The 18,049-nt window shown below is 39.3% G+C and overlaps 1 long non-coding RNA gene across 2 annotated transcripts; it reads right to left on the reverse strand.

Moving 5' to 3' along the window:
* Window positions 1-889: 889 nt before the first annotated feature.
* On the reverse strand, window positions 890-7,233 carry LOC120108289. 2 transcript variants are annotated; one of them, XR_005509703.1, is made up of 4 exons: window positions 7,089-7,233; window positions 6,029-6,209; window positions 5,256-5,310; window positions 890-1,014 (listed from the first exon to the last, which is right to left on the reverse strand). It is a non-coding gene; the product is annotated as an uncharacterized LOC120108289 (long non-coding RNA). The 2 variants fall into 2 exon arrangements; XR_005509702.1 differs by lacking the exon at window positions 7,089-7,233 and adding an exon at window positions 6,937-7,038.
* Window positions 7,234-18,049: the final 10,816 nt, after the last annotated feature.

Genomic DNA, 18,049 nt, shown 5'->3' on the forward strand with positions numbered 1-18,049 from the left:
ACAAGAAGGCATGTACAAAATTAGTAAGCAAACTTCTTGTTAGACCAATGACATCCAAAATATCAATGTCAGGGTTAATATATATCAGCGAAAAAAATTACCATGTATGTGTCTAGAGGCATAACTGAAACTTGATCCAACCAAATAACACCTTGCTTCATAGTTGTTAATTGAAGTCTTGAATTAACATTAGTTTCAGCAGATTCCAATAGAAGCTCAAACTTGGTCCATCTCAATATATCCAAGGTATCAGCTCTAAAAAATAATTTAAATTATGTAAAGGAACAAATGAAATGGAAAAAACGTTACTATCAACCAGAAACATTTCAAATTGTTTAGCATACAAAAAAGACTCACATAATGGGTGCAGCAGCCAGCTTTGCAATCCATCTGAGCTTGCTAGTGAAACTGATAAATTTATTGATTCCCATGACCTAACATGCAGGACCACTTTATAGGTCTTCCCTTGTTCAATATTCTGGAATTTCACAGCAAGAAAAGAAATAATGATGACTGAAAATAAAACAAGCAGTTAACAAGGATCATGCAGAAAATGGCAAACAACAAGGACAAGAATGGTCAACTAAGGCATAGATTAAATGTCAAACCGAATATCAACAATATGCTGTATCTAGGGTACTTTAAAAGTGTACTATCATGGTTATCATAGAAATATTTCAATTATGCAGAAGAACTGTAGACACAAGATTCCTTGATTAAAGAACAAAGGCAAATATCAAGAAATTTATGTATCAAAATAAGCAACAAAGTCAGAAATTTACATGATCAACATAAGCTCATACCATGCCGCAGTAACCAGGGTTGTATATACCAACACCTCCAGTTGGACAGATATTGGATCCTCCATCATCACAAATACTTCCATTCGAAGTGCAACCTTATTACGGTTGAAACAAGATGTCCGATCAGTTGATACAATTATGTATGATTCATTCCCAATAATGGACCACGGATCAATGTTTGAAGGAGTGTTAGGACCTCCAGCTTCAAAACCTGTATTTAAATTGTATGAGATCTCCAAAAGTAATGGATATACACTTAAACCAAACAAATTCTGACCAACATTCTGCTAAACGTGTTACCAAACTTGCTATCTAGGTAGGAGCTACTAGTCTGAAAATGAAAAAGTTTAAAATTCAGGACACAACTTCCGATATCTAGAAAGCAGAACCCATAATCATAACATGAAAAACAATAATTGGCAACTATTCTGGAATAAGTATATTTCGCCATTTGTTCCTGCTTGTAGTCAATGACATGCAAATTCCTTTCACCTTCCTTTAGGGGTAGCAAAAATTGACCAACCGGGAAACCCCGTTGATCCTATTTGGGTCAGTTTGGGTCAAAGTTTTTCAGTTAGAGCCGAGTATGTATCTTTTTTTTGACCCAAAAATTTTAATTAATCATGTATAATTAGTGCTTTGACCCCACCCAGGTCATGAGATAGAATTCTTATTGGCTTAAGACAATTTAGGTTGGTTGAGTTGTGACTCTAGGTGAGGATCTTATAAGTGGTCAGTCTTTTTAGTGCTAGTTCTGATATATCATTAATGCTCATGCACGAAGGGTGGGAGAGGGGACGAGCGGAGCTCCAACAGATCGTTTCCACTTTGTTCAGCATATACTTACTACAGTCAAAGACAAATCTCGAGAAAGAAGCAAAAAATGAGTTATCAAGAGTTACAAGATAGTCATACATATTAGGTTGGGTCCTTTAAGGATTAAACCTTGTAAATTAGACTATATTACAAGTCAAACAGGTCAATCGGGTCACTTGGGTTGAACCTTTTGCTATGGGTCAGGATTCCACATATTATTGTCCTAACCTGATCCAGCCTGAATCAAACTCAACCCTACCCATTGCCACCCTACCATCCTTGTCTCTCTCAAAGCTACACTTAGGCTCCATGTAATCATTTGTTCCTCTGTTTAGCCCAGTTTCGCAAAGATCCATCCTAATATCCCCTGCAATCATCTACATTTTCCAGCTTCAATACTAGACCCAACATAAACATACATGTACACAACAACAAGGAAATTAGTATTTTCAACAAGTATCTTGGTCATGTTGGAATGGGATAGTATGATTGGTTTTGAACCATTCCAACAAGAAAAAGGGACAAGGCAGGAGTGGAAAACCAGTTATCTCTTGATAAACTAGGATGTCTTGACTCTCCCGGTTGTGTTCCGACACTTGAGGCTGTTGACCCTAGTGTGATTTTGATGTTTACAAAGCCATTGAGGTCATATTGTTGGACTAATGCTTTTAAATTAAGTATTTCAGATGATTTAATATATGTTAGATTTTGATTAAATAATGATTAAAAGTTTTCATACTTAAAACATATATATTTATATATAGGTTAAGATAGGAGTATGGCTTGGATGGTTGGTTGTGTTGGCTTGATTTGGAGGAGGTCGTGGGTTCGACTCTCTATTCCCTCCTTTTTATTCTCACGTGGAGGATTTATTCACGTAAAGTTCCCTCAGCTTGGCTTCTTCGTTGCTCATCCGAGGCCCCTTTCACCTAAGGTCGTCCAAGGTGGGAGGGTCCCGCTTCGTGACACGAGCCTCCGAGGTGCGAGGAGCCGAGGCCCTTTGCTCCTATGCTCGTCCGACCCGCAAGCGGGTGGGAGCCGAGGCCGAGGTCACACCTCGCGCCAGAGATGCAAGGAGCCGAGGCCGAGGTTGGACCACAGGTGCGAGGAGCCGAGGTGCATGGGCCGTGCCTCGCACCCAAGGCGCGAGAAGCCACGACACTTCGTCGCTTGCACCTCTTCGCGATCGACCTCGCATCCGCTGGCCCTACTCCCAGTGTCTTTTTTCAAACTTTCTTACTAGTTTTGACCGTTAGATCGGTTTTTGGTTGCATCCGTCCCGAAGAAATCTATAAATAGATCTCTATGGATTAGACAGAGGAGAGAAAAAAGCAGAGAACTTCTATTCTCCCTTTCTACTATTTTTCTTTCAATCAACGGGCTTGCTGCATAGTTCAAAGGCTTCTTTGATCCGTGCAAATCATTGAGGCAGAAGGAACATTGCGAGAGGCTGTTGTATCTCAGGAGTAGAACGCCATCCAAGCCTAGTGCACTGTAAGACAGCGAAATCTACTTCAAGAAAAGTAACCAACATACCACGCCTCAGCACTCGGGTTCCATTTTTCGCTTTCTCTATTTATTTTCTTTAAGCCTATTTCTGCCTATTATTTGTTGAAATAGAATAGTTTAGATTTTAATTTTTCTGGGACAGTTTATCCCAACAGTATATAAGTGTTTAAGGAAGAAAGAATTAAAATATTCTTGATAAGCTTTGTTGTTCAATTAGAAGAATTTGCAAAAACTCAACAAAAGGTAAAATCATTGGATGAACTTGAGGGAAGGCCTAAATTTCAGATTGATAGACTTAAGAGTCAAGTTCCCTTGGTTGTAGTGTAATTCTATCTTTTCCAAAATTAAAGAGATGAAAAATTCATGTGCCAAGGATCCTAAGTGAAAAGAAATGATTTGTTATGGTTCTAGTTTAAGAAGTTCAGTTATAAGTGCAAATCTAACTTAAAGAGGCAAAGAATCTGTGTTAGAGTCGACCCAAGAGTTTCTGAAGCCAACCATGGCACGATTTGGCACTTGGCACAGCTTTCGAGTGGATCCCAGAAAGTTTGGAGCCGACCCCGACACACCTTGAACACTGGCATGGATTCGAGTCGACCCTACCAGAAGTTCGAGTCGACCCTACTAGAAGTTCGAGTCGACCCTACCAGTCATGACAAAAAACTTGTTCTTCTATAACCACTGATCGAGCCGACCCTAGATCTGCTCGAGTCGACCCCAACTCGTATAACAGCCTAACGTCTAGTTGCGCAGAAGCTTTTTTGAAGGCTCCAACGGCTATAAACTGGCTATTTTCTTCAATCCAACAGCTAGTAACAGATATTTAGAGGTTGGAGAGGTATTTAAGAGCCACTATTCATCTGAAGAAAAGAAGGTTGGAATATTAAGTGTGCATTCAAGAGAGAAAGCTTGCAAACCAAGAGTTTATTCATTGCTTCAGTCAAGGCCAAAAAGAAGAGTATTGAGCAGATATTCCAAGTGCATTCAAGAACTCAACCAATCCATTAAAGCGTAAAGCAATCTCAGCAAGGAGAAAAGCAAAGCACTTTCAAGTGACATCATTCTTTTTCTTCCTCTTTAGAGCATAATAGTTTTGTTTGCTCATTTAAAGAGCTTTAAATTTCTGAACTATTTATTCTTTTTGTAAGGGTTGTTGGTGAGCCTGGAAAACCAATGGTTAGAGTTTTGTTGGTGAGCCTAGAAAAACCAACGGTTAGGATTTTGTTGGTGAGCCTGGAAAACTAACGGTGTGGGTTTTTGGATTGCGAGCCCGGCAAAACAATCCAGCTGTAATCTGCGGGATTATAGTAAATTTTCAAGAAGATTCTTGGGAAGTGGACGTAGGTGCCTTGGAGTGCACCAAACTACTATATTTGTTGGTGTTTGGATTATATTCTTTTGTGCACCTTACTTTACTTACCTTCTTGCATTATGTAGTTGCTCTGGTTTAATTTCTTGCTTGTTTACTTGAGATTGCCTCGAGTTTATATTAATTCGCTTCCACTGCATTTACACCTTTCACATAGGTTAAATTGTGCACATATCTACAAGAAAGTTTAGGATCATAAATTTTAGAAAAACTAATTCACCCCCACCCCCTCCTCCTTTCCTTGGGTTGTCACCTTGGGCAACAGAGGCAAACAGGGACAATTGGGGCAGAACAGGATACCGGTTTTTCCTTTTTGATTCTTGTTGCCGATTGCCAAGTCCATCCTGACTGTATTGCCCCATCCTGGTAGCACACCTTCCCAAAAACAAATCAAGATGAGGTCTAGGACCGAGGTTTAAACCCTTGATTTTCAGTTTTTCCTTCCCTTTGATTACCTACTCCTTAGGCTGTAAAAGAAGAATACAATCAGCATTTAAGAGTCTACTGAATATCACCACCTGTTTCTACGAACTCTGTAGACACCTGCCTTACATTTTATTCATCAATATAGTGCATGAGTACAAATAAGAAGCTATGTAGTATGAGTTTTCACTTTTCTCTCTTTTTGTTCCTTGTTAAAGTTCAAATTTAGGAATGATAAGTATATCACCAATGGCAAAATTGATGGCAATAAAAAGCTAAGCAAACTGTGAGAAACACGGTAATTTGGCATTATGGATGGCAGATGTTCAACTTACCTCTATTACTTACAAGCTCTGCCCATAATCCACCGGCTCCAGCATGGTTGATCTCCTATAGATGGAATTACAAGTGAATATCTAGTAATTACACTTTGACCTAAACTTCAGCAAGGATAAAAAGTCAAAATGATCAAAATAAAAATTCTTTTGAGGTGGTAGCTATTTGAAACTATTCTCGACTTGGACAAAATCAAAAGACTGGAAAAGTAAACATCATTAGGTTATTGTTGATAAAAAAGAAACAATATAACTCAACCGCAGACCAGAAAATGTAACAGCCCACTGATCGATATAAATTCAAGTGCAACATAGAAGCATTTCTCATAAACTCAAGTTTTGCTTGTCATGAGGAGGTAGCAAGAAAAGAATTCCTTAAAATTAGTCATAGACATTGGGGTGAATTTTTTTTTTTTAGGCAAATGTCACATTGATTACAAGCAGATATGAAAGGAGCTAACAAAACATTATTATAAAAAGAAGATAAGTAAAGAAGGAACAATTAACCATTAAAAAATAAATCTGCATTCGCATAAAGTGGTCTGCTTGGTTGCAATTGAATAACGACGAAAGAGTTGAAGCAAAGCAATCAATCGAGAGCTTCACATGTCAGCAGCATGGTAAATCTATTTAGTATCCTTTAGGACAGCTTCAATCGAAAAGGCCAATCTCTAAGGGTGGCTGGATGTCAATTATACCATTTCCAGAATTTATTAGAATTTATGATTTCATGATGCTTCTTAAATATACAAAGATGAAAGCATATGATTCACCTCAAAAAAGATACCAAACATGTTCTCAGGCATTTGACGTCCCAATTCTGGTGAAGCATCTACAAGAAGAAGCGCTGTCTTGTTTGCCTCGAACCCATAAGCAAAACTTTGGCATGAAGCACATAGCAGGAACAGGACATGAAACAGAGCACTGAAATAAACTTCTCGGAGACTCACTTCCCTTGCAGAGAATCCAATCCCCACAAAGTATTAATGCACTTTGTAAACAGGTGAAATTCAGACATGATGAACAATCAATAAAAGGAATGCAATCCACAGAAACCTAGTCACCCCAGATCAGCAGGAATAAATCTAGTTCTGTGTAAAAATTGATATTGATGCCATATCAGGTAAAACTGCATGGAATGTGTTATTTATGGTGAATGTGTTTCCAGTAGGGAGTCATTCTCATTAAAAAACTACATTTATCAATATTTTTGATCCAACTTAAAATTCCAAGTTGGTTGAATAAAAGAGAAAAGCAATAATAACAATTGGTAGCCAGAAACAGTATCCTTAACTGTCTTTTCTTTGAAACTAGTATAAAATATGATCTGACACTAATACACTATCCTACATCTAGTCTGGATGGCAAAGCCAAGATCAGTAAAAAATAGTGCCCAAAAAAAACTCTAAAAGATCGGCAAAAGAAAAGACCAACTGAGAAGAAAAGAATCTCTATTTTTTTTGCATTAGAATATCATACAATCAATCTATCATTCTGCAAAGCTCAAGAAACTGATGCAACAAAACCAAAAGAAGGTCAGTCAAATGAACCTATGAATTGCAGAAAAAACTTTGAGACACAGAAATTTCTTTTCCATTATCATACAGAAGAGAAACCAAACAGAATAGTCCCCTGGAAACTATCAATAGAAAAGGCGCAAACAAAAAGGCAATAAGATTACCAGGTTTCCAGTCAATTTTATGCCTAAAAGACGATTCAATTCGCCGAAACAAAACGAAAGTTCAAGCTCTAATCAAGTTGGATACAAACCCCGCGAGAGCTGATCGGGATCACCAGTACTAAAGCATGAGTTATAGGGTTTGTAGAGAGTACCAACAGACGTTCTTCGTGCTGCTGTCAGGGAGTCGCTGTCATAACGATCGCCGAGATCTCGCCCGTCCGATCAGCATCCGACGGCTTCCGATCAAGCGCCGGCACGCGGATTCTTCACTCCTCGTTCCCTTGTTTGCAGGCCAAACTCCACCGTGCTTTTATTGCGGTACACTGTACTTCGCTCGCGGAAGGAAAATTTAAAAAGCGGTTCCGTGTGAGTTCCTGACAGGATAGATATCATATATAGCCTTGAACGTTATCTTGCCGATCAGGACTGTCGAATTGATGAGAGATCATCTAGTGGACGGTTGAGATTGCGAGAGTCCGAGCTCCGCCCAGTGGTCATTTTGGATAAAAAAAAATGAAAGAATGATTGGAAGGACAGGTGTAAGATTTTATTCTGGTGGCACGTCTCAATCTCCAATAGAGGTACACGTCAAGCGGGATAAGTTTCGTAACTCTGGATGACTTTCGGGTGGGTGGATTAAATGTAATATCTGTTGTACGAAAGATCATATTCCTTCGATTCTCTGTTCGCACGGACATTTGTTATAAAGCTGAATTAATTGCAGCCTGAGCTATTTTGCCACGTTTTCGTTTTGCAATGGCAGGTTGGCCATACCTTGAAGTTTGGAGTGTACAGCTGATTTCCTCCACTATGAAAATTTTTCGGTGGATCCTCTACTAGGACAAAGGAGGCACGCTCCACCGTCTGATTAGCTGCCGTACCTTTGAGAGCGCGAAGGAGAGAGAGAAGGCATCGCCATCTTCCCCGTGATCTACTCGCCGTCGAGAGTCGCTTCACCATCTTCAAGAGTCAATATAGATTTTCAGAAATAGCATAAAATTTCTTCTATAGATTGTTGCTAATCCATTTAATCAAGCGGCAATATACTCGGATGGGAACGACGCTGATGGTATTGGGAAAAAAAAACCATGCTTAGAGTTTTGCTCTAATGGCGAATGTGATCTAAAATAGCAAAGATAAAGAGTATTTGGTACGGATCCTCCGATGCCTAAGCCAAATAGACTCTTAGAAAATAGTGGAGATATTGTGAGAGGAACAGAGTAACGATACAAGGACATATTAGAGCTTGAGAGCACTTACCTGAAAAATCTTCGGCATTAATTTGTAAAGGTGAGGATCAGTGCCCATCACTGAGGGATTAGGACATACAGATCAACCGTCTTTGGCAACCCATCCCACATCCCCAAGGTCGCATGCGGCTGTTTCGCTCACACATCACGCTCTATGCATCTCGCCCGTGTGATTAAAGAAATCACTTGCAATCATGGCTGAGGTGTCACCAGCGATGGAGAGATTTTGAATTTCAAAGAACTCTTCGTGTGCCTCTAGACTAGCCATGTGGCGAGCTTTAGCTAGTTGATTGGGGGCTTGATGTTGAGCTCTGGTTAATCGGTCTGCCACGTCGACTGTAGTCGGTTTCTAGGCATATCATTTGCCCCCTACTTTTGAGGTCGAGCTATTTTGTTGGCTTAGGCAATGAAAGTAGATTTGCCAGTGAGTTTGACCAGCTAAGATGATTTCTGAAACCGAATCTAACTATGAAATCGTGCCGCCATAGCTATTCCTTCGATTTTGCTACAAAGAGAAATCTTCTAGATATTGCATTTATGAAGGACATGCTGGCGTCTACGCCTTTTGAAGCATTATTGTTTGTGGTGGGAATATTGGCGCAATGATTAGACATTGGAGGCCGATGGCGATCCGAGTGACCATCAGGGAGCGAACATTCGAGCGACATATGGTGAGGATCGATTAGGATAGGTGAACCGCCATGCCTATCTAGGTTGTTTGGGGCTTTAAAAAAGGCAGGAGACTGGTGCATCTCCCCCATTTCAATCTTTTGTGCTCGGGAGCTTAGAGAGAGAGACTATGATCGAGCCTCTGTAACCATTTTCTTCTTGCATTTCCGTCAGAGTTTCACCGCCTCACGGGTGCTCTTCTACCATTGGGAGTCTTCGGTAAGTTCTGAAAGAGTAGATGCCCTATAAGCCAATCAATAGATGGGTTTCTCTTTGTAATCCTCCAAATCATATACTTTGACACTCGTATATATCAATAAAGGCATTGTGTTTCATCATTTGCTGCTTATCTGTTTTATTATTGGATGATGAACCCCATAAATGAGGACATTGGTTTTAGGGTTATGATGAGATCATACCAGTGAGACCTAAAATTCTAAAATTCTAATTTAGAATATTTCCAGTCAAATTGGTATATTGAGTCGGGGATCAATATTACTGGAAAGACCGGCGTATCTTATGTATGCTCGATGTAGAGGATGATTGATCTCACAATAACTTGTGTGAGACACTAATACAAAGATGTGGATGCTCATTAGAGGAATGAGTTCACTGAAATGACCAGTCATGAGAACATCTTATGGATTCTTACTTAATTGTCAAAAGATGGTTCTCATAGTGGGAGTTGTGCAAGTGATCCTTAGACTTGAGATCACCATGGTACCTTGTGCACTTGAACCTATATTTTGGTTTACCCTCATTCACGACATTGCGTTGTGTACGGGGTATTCTGGATATGGTGGATTTTGTACGAAGGTTATGAGTAGGTCAACAAGGAATCAGTCACTTCTAGTAAGAGAAGGTAATATCCTACTTATTCTAATCTTATGATGATTCAAGAAGCCTTTGATCAAAGCAAAATAAAAATTAGAAAAAATTTCTAATGTTTCATTGTTTGAATTATCATATAAAAGATTGAGAGAGACATGAATAAGTGATTGAGTTTGATATTGATCCATACTCATGCACTTATTCAGGATGTAGTATGACTGAGGGATTGAATTGCACGGTAACTTGCCACTGAAGGGTATATTTGGATTTGTCCAATACATTCCTCATCTTTCATGTAGACATGATACGTTGCTAGACATCAATCTTGTCTTGTGGGTTGATCAGATCAAAGAGTTTGATTAGATCAAAGCATCAGAAAGGTTCTGATTGCTAAGTCAGGTTTAGCACTAAATTGAACCTAAATTGGATTAGAGGTATTCTAATCAGGTTAGGTCAACTTGCACCTGCACCTACTGCTGGCTAAGATAAGGAACCCAATGGGTCACACACAAGAAAATTGATCAAGGGTCTAATTGGATTAGATCATATTTGTAAGATGAACATGCTAGCACGTGTTGCAAACCCTAGCTCCTGATTTAAATTAAATTCGAATCTGATTCTTAGATTAGGTTGATCTAATATGATTAGATCATGACCTAATATGGGTTATGTTAGAACCCGCCCATGCCGCAGAAAATTTAAAAAAATTTAGATGGCAGCGGAAGAGGCATGCGCGGGATCAACCGTTCATCGCATGAATGTTGTTCAAAAACCGTTCGTAGTTAGATAAGGATTAAAAACTTTTAAAAACTTTAGGAAGATCAGATCTTCACCTTTGTGCGGGTAGGTGATCACCGCAACCTGATGATCGTGGTTTTGGAAGAGGGCTCGCTTGAAGCCGCACAAGCGTCCGGCCTCTACGGGTATCCACACGAAGTAGAGGACCGATCAAGGTTTCCTTGTCTCCCCGGGGTGCTAGCTCCCTTGCAGAGACTTCTTTTAATGGATGATATCCTCCCTTTGAATCAACCCTTGATTGTGCTTGGGAGGAGGAAGAAGAAGGATGAAGATCAGAGAAGGATCAAAGCCCCTGCAGCCTTCTTTCTTTTCCCTGCGTTGGAAGGAGGAAAGGAGGAGGAGGAGGCCGCCAAGGCCTTCTTCTTTTTTTCTCCTTGCTTGCGGATGAACCAAGAGGAAGAAGAGGGGGTGTACGGCACAAGGAAGAGGAGAATTTCCAATACCTAGGTGCCGCCAAGCCCCTCTCCTTATAAAGCATCTAGGGCTCCTACAAGTTAGGAGCCCTTGATCTATTTCCTAAGAGGGGCGCCGACCCCTCTCTTCATGCCGCACCAAGGATGAAAAAGGGGAGGGGCTTGCGCCCCTCCCTCATGGTAAACCCTAATCCTCATTAAGTAAGGATTGGGAGGCCCTAATGTGGTTAAGCCCTAATCTAATTAGGCTTAGTCCAAGTGTGAACCAATTGGGTTTAATCTAGGTAAGTCCTAATCCAATTAGAACTTAATGAACCATGACTCAATTGAACCCTTCAATCCTAATCTAATTAGGAGTCATCTTGATTCATTAGATTAATAATTAATTGGAACTTAAGAAGTTCTAATCTCATTAGGATTTATTTAATTTTAGTCCTAATCCAATTAGGACTCTAATTTGAATCCGAAGTCCTAATCCAATTAGGATTTCTAGGAATCCTATTCTAAGTAGAAATCCAAAATAAATTCAAAATCCTAATCTAATTAGGATTGTGAAAATCCTACTTCAAGTAGGAATCCCAGTCCTACTCCAAGTAGGACTCACAGTCCTAATCCAATTAGGACTCTAGGAATTTCACTCCAAGTAGGATTCGTGTTTTAAGTCCAATTAATCAATTTCCATTTCTTCTTCAACTTATTATCAATCGAATTGATTACTTGTGATTCATAATCACTTTTCAACCATCGGATCGGTCAATACTTCTATGTGTGTGATCCCATAGATTTTATTCTGATTAGTAGTGAGATATATTGCGATCTTTATCTCAATATCATTGAAAACTCCTTTCAATAGGTTGGAATGATTCCAACTCAACTCATTAGGGTTTATCGATTATCGAGATATTCCCTGTGAGTCTCACCATTCACCAGTGACACCTAGCAGCATGTAGTGGCTACCCAGCAGAATAGAATGATGAACCTCTAGGTGTAGTTAATAGTGATACAGTCCTACTATCGTGGATCCCTACAGGACGGAGGTCATGGACAACTCGTCAAACCCCATCGTCTGTCGTATGTGAAGATTTATTCGACTTAAGTTCGAGAGTGGAAAATTTTTTCTCCACTATGCATACTGCCCCGGCCGAAATCTTACGAACTCAGTCTTATAAATCACATAGGATCTCTCCTTATCTATCAAGGTCGATAGATTCCTTATAGGTGCATACCCTACTCCTACAGTGAACCTACTATAGCCAATCTATACTGCATGGACCCATATGGCTAGAGACCATGTATGTGTGCAGTCAAACTACAATAACCTCACTGTGAGTAGCTGAAGCATCGCAGGTCAAAGGACCAGTCATACTACTGCAATATCAAACAAGTCACTGACGAGTGGATAGACATCCAAGTGACTTCTTGTATTGGTCACGCTCAGTACCCTTGTTCTCTAACAAGCACCTACACTATTACTTCAGTGTCCCTACACCGTGGACTTGAGTCTCGTCCATCCACAGGAAAAGTAATGTGTGCACTGATCTCGTCGGATCGATCACCGTCCTCGTGATGATCCATCGATCAGAAGCGTTTAGAAATTAATCACTAATGATACATGGCTCAAATTTTCAACTCTTAAGAATATGCATCATCATCTTATTAATTCCTTAGACGATTCATAGACACAATAACAATATAAATGAAAAAGATGCCTTTCATTTATTCAATAATAATAAAGTCAAGTACAAATTATGTCCCAGAATTAATAATGTGTCAGCCAAAATTGGCTTCTAGGGCATACATCTAACAGGTTAGCCAAGAGTTAGAACCCATTTGGCTTTAATTAGACATGATTTGATTAGGTTTAATGTTTCCTTTAAGTTGGTTAAACCCAATTGGATTGGGTTTGATAGGGCCTTCACTTCTGGACCATTGGATCGCTCCCTAGATGAAGGATTTGGTCCACTAAATGGCGCCTTCATCTGGACCATTGGATGGCTTCCTGGATGAAGGATCTGGTCCACTAGTTGGTGCTTTATTCTGGACCACTGGATAGCTTTCTGGATGAAAGATCTGGACCGTTGCTCAGCGCCTGAATCTGGACCACTGGATGGCTCTCTGAATGAAAGATCTGGACCGTTGCTCAGCGCCTGAATCTGGATCATCGGTGATGGCATCTTGCTTCTGGACCATTGGATGGCATCCTGGATGATGATGCCTTGATCTGGACCATTAGATGGCGCCTAGATCTGGACCATTGGCTTTGGTTCACTGCATTTGGGCCCTTGGATCATCAGGATTTAAGAGGAAGACGTGAGAAAGAAGTTGATACACCCTTCTTCTTAGCACCCCATCATGATGGGATGCCTCTCTTGGCACATGCCTCATCATGATGAGGTGTGTGGATGGGATGCATCCCTTTATGATGCATCCCTCCATCTCTTATAAATAAGGAGGCGCCTTGGGGTTCTAAAGATCAACATTGGAGGGTGAACATTTGGACACCTTAGGACATCTTCAGACATATTGGATATAGCATGATAGGTATTCTTCTATACCAAGATTATATTTTCTACATTATTTGGTTATACTATTAAGGTGATCTTAGCTTATTAGGGTTTCATATAATGGATTTTATAAGAAAATTTTATAATCCCGTATCTTCCGCTGCGCCCTAGGGCACTGGAAAACCTAACAGTGGTATCAGAGCAAAGATCCAAGAGTTGTGACCGATCTCCGGAAACTCTCACGCGTGATCGTATGACGAAGCGTGGCTCTCCGTCCGGAGGCATATAGAGATGCATGCTCTGATAGGTATACATGGGTGTCACCCTATTTTTAATAGGACCGAACCCTAGGAGTGGAGACTCCCCCTAATAGTGGTATCAGAGCCACCCTTAATCAGTTTAACCAAATGATAATACATGCTATTATCTTGATGCTATGAGATAGCTTGGTTGTTTGTATGCATGATTAGTTTATGCTATGAGATAGTGTTATATTCATGTTGTAGCACAGTATAATTGCTAGTGCTAAATTATAGAATGTGCAATAAGACCAATATAGTAGTATGAAACTTTGGGCTGACCCATTCTGGAACAATCGACTCAGTTGGTGTCTAGAAAGGAAGCCATAGGTGGTTACTTAATTAGGACCTCACTCTCTAAGTGAGGGGTGCCTTCCACCTGCTATCCTAGCCAATTATTTGATTGTCTTTTATGGTTGAGCTTAATGTTAGTAAGATACTACTATTTGAAAGCCCTCACTCAATTCATAATTAAGTCGTAGTGTTAATTGTTTTAAGCTGAGCCATTCTGAATCAATTAACTAGTTGGTGTCTAGGAAAGAGGCTACAAGTGGTTATTTAATTAGGACCTTACTAAGTAAGGAGAGCCTCCCATCTGCTTACCTGGCCAACTATTTGATTGACCTCCATGGAAAAACTAATTGCTGATATAACACTATAAAGGTCCTTCCTTCATGCTTAGATATTATTATGTCAATATCTACGCTAGCTTGTTGTGATTTCCACAAGGCTAGTATTAGGGATTGATATTGTAATATTTTGGTGCATATGATGCATATGGCATATTTTAATATGTTGCCTTGTTGTGATTCCCACAAGGGCAGCATTATTCAAATATGACTGTATAAAAATGAAGGGTTTGACTTCACTAGACACAATAGTTTGTTGTGATTTCCACAAGACTATATGTGTGCTAGAGGACAGGATAAAGTTGAAAATTGCATGGGATGTAATTGAAAAGAGTTTCCTACCTTTGAACTTATAAGGGCTTGTTGTGATTCCCATAAGATCTTTTATAAGGAATTTGGATCTCAACCCCACTAAGAAAATTAGTATTTTCTCGTTCATCATACTTGAGGATTATGATATTCGATAAAAATAGTGGGAGTAACAATTAGATAAAAGTCCTTATCTGATTGAATACATGTCATCATGATTGGTCTGCTTATATTAGTGTTCTTTGTAATTATAGATTAATTCTGCATAAATGGCATCTTCACTCTCACTTAGAAGTATCTTAGATACAAACAAATTGACTGGTCCCAACTATGTGGACTGGTTGAGAAATTTAAAGACTGTTCTCACACAAGAAAAACTTTCCTACATTCTTGAAACCCCTAACCTAGGGTCAGCAGGGGAAGATGCAACTGAGGAGGAATTGACCACATATCGTATGTGGAAAAATAACAGTTTGACTGTCAAATGTATCATGCTTGCTTCTATGAATAATGACTTGCAGAGGCAGCATGATAGCATGGATACTCACTCCATACTCCTTAACTTGAAGAAGTTATATGGTGAGCAGAGCAGAACTGCTAGATATGAGATATCTAAGCAGTTGTTCCGTGCTAGAATGATCGAGGGATCGTCTGTGCAAGACCACTGTTTAAGGGTTATAGACTTGATCACTCGATTGAGTCAACTTGGCTTTGCTATGGACACTGAGCTCCGTCAGAATTTGATCCTGCAATCACTATCCGACTCATTCTCGTAGTTTGTCGTGAATTATCACATGAACAAACTGAATTCCTCCCTGCCTGAGCTTCTAAATATGCTGAAAACAGTAGAGTCTCACATCAAGAAGGATAAGGGTCCGATCCTTCTTATTGGTGAGAGCTTAAAGAAGAAGTCGGACAACAAGGGTTCAAAAAAAAAACTAAACCCTAAGAGTTGCATCAAAAAGAAGAAGGAAAAGAAAATCTCTGGACCCAGTACCTGTTTCCACTGTGGCAAGACGGGGCATTGAAAAAGGAACTGCAAGAACTTTCTTGCAAGTGTGAAGCCTGATGCAAGTGTTGCATCAAAAGGTATGTTTTTATTACATGCCAATATGACATTAAGTTCTTATGATTCTAATTCATGGGTATTGGATACCGGTTGTGGTTCTCACATATGCAAATCTTTGCATGGACTGCAGAAAATTAGAAGTTTGAAGAAGGTGACTTCGAGCTATATGGCGCTGGAGGAGAATCCATCCAGGCTGAAGCTGTTGGCACCTACATACTGGAGCTACCCTCCGGAAAGTTCTTGAAGCTAGAAGACTGTTATTTTATGCCAAAAATCATTAGAAATATAATTTCAATTCCTTTATTGCTTAAGAAAGGATTCAAAATAAATGGAAAGAGCAATGGTTGCTCTATTTCTTTATATAATGAGTATTATTGTCATGATACTATGGAAAATGGTCTTTTAGTATTATGTCTTAATAATGTTATGTTTCATATTGGCAAAGATAATAAAAGAAAAAGAGAGAATATTAATAATACCCTCCTCTGGCATTACTGATCAGGTCATATTAGTGAGACAAGGTTACACAAGTTGTATAAAGATAAATTCTTTGATCCTTATGATTTTGAATCATTAGGAACTTGTGAATCTTGTCTTATGGGTAAAATGACCAAGCCTCCATTCTCGGGACATGGAGAAAGGGCAAGTGAGTTGTTAGAACTCGTACACACTGATGTGTACTCTTACTTCATCATATTTACTGATGACTTATCAAGGTTTGGTTTTGTGTATCTAATGAAACATAAATCCGAAGCTTTTGATAAATTTAAAGAGTATCAAAGTATGGTCGAAAAACAAACTGGGAAGTGTATTAAAATCCTTCAATCTGATCGAGGAGGAGAATACCTTTCTAGTAAATTTTTAGACTATCTTAAATTAAAGGGTATACTCTCTAAATGGACACCTCCATATACGCCACAATTAAATGGTGTAGCTGAAAAAAGGAATTGTACCTTATTAGATATGGTACGGTCCATGATGTGCTTCACAAATCTTTCAATTTTCTTCTGGGGATATGCCCTAGAAACTGTTGCATTAGTATTAAATAGAGTACCATCTAAGTCTGTATCTAGCACTCCATATGAGATATGGAAAGGAAAGAAACCTAATCTTAAGTATCTTAAAATATGGAGTTGTCATACTTATTATGTCAAAAGAAATTTTGGACATAAGCTAAGTGCTAGATCGGACAAATGTATATTTGTAGGTTATCCTAAAGACAGTTTAGGATATATCTTCTATGATCCTACCAAACAAAATGTATTTGTTGCTAGGCATGCCACTTTCTTGGAAAAAGAGTTTTTCTTAGAAAAGGGCAAGGATAGAAGAATTAAACTTGATGAAGTTCAACACCTACAAGGTGAGACACATAATAATCCTCAACCAGATGTACCCATGGAAGAGGTACAGCCACTACACACTACTCCTCTCTGAAGGTCAGAAAGAGTGCGAAATGCACCTGAGAGGTATGGATTTATCATTGAGAATAATGAAGCCCACATCGTTGATAACGATGACCCTCTGACCTATTCGGAAGCTGTCAAGAGTAGGAACTCTGACAGATGGCTGGATGCCATGAAATCCGAGATAGATTCTATGTATACAAACCAAGTGTGGACTTTGGTTGATGCACCTGAGGGAGTGATTCCAATAGGGTGCAAATGGGTAAACAAGAAGAAGATAGGAGCTGATGGCCAACTAGAAACCTATAAGGCCAGGCTAGTGGCAAAAGGTTTCAGGCAAAAACAAGGTATTAATTATGATGAAACTTTTTCGCCAGTAGCTATGCTCAAATTTATTCGGATTATGCTTGCTATAGCTGCATACTATGATTATGAGATCTAGCATATGGATGTCAAAACCGCCTTCCTTAATGGTCACCTTGAGGAAGAGGTTTATATGACACAGCCAGAGGGATTTGTCTCAAGAGGGAGAGCAAATCAAGTATGTAGGCTTAAGAAATCCATTTATAGATTAAAGCAGGCATCTAGAAGTTGGAACATCCATTTTGACATGATAGTCAAAAAGTTTGGCTTCATTAAAAATATAAATGAACCTTGTGTGTACAAGAAGACTAGTGGGAGTGCTATTGTCTTCTTGATATTATATGTGGACGATATATTAGTCATTGGAAATGATGTTCCAATGATGCAATCGGTCAAGACTTAGCTATCAAAAAAATTTTCCATGAAAGACTTGGATGAAGCATCCTATATACTTGGTATAAGGATCTATAGAGATAGATCTAAAAGGATGCTAGGTTTGTCCCAGTCTAGGTACATAGATAATGTGCTGAAGAGGTTCAGCATGGATGGAAGTAAGAAAGGTTTCTTACCCATAGG

The sequence above is a fragment of the Phoenix dactylifera genome, unplaced genomic scaffold, assembly GCF_009389715.1.
Source record: "Phoenix dactylifera cultivar Barhee BC4 unplaced genomic scaffold, palm_55x_up_171113_PBpolish2nd_filt_p 001259F, whole genome shotgun sequence".
NCBI classification, from domain to species: Eukaryota; Viridiplantae; Streptophyta; class Magnoliopsida; order Arecales; family Arecaceae; genus Phoenix; species Phoenix dactylifera.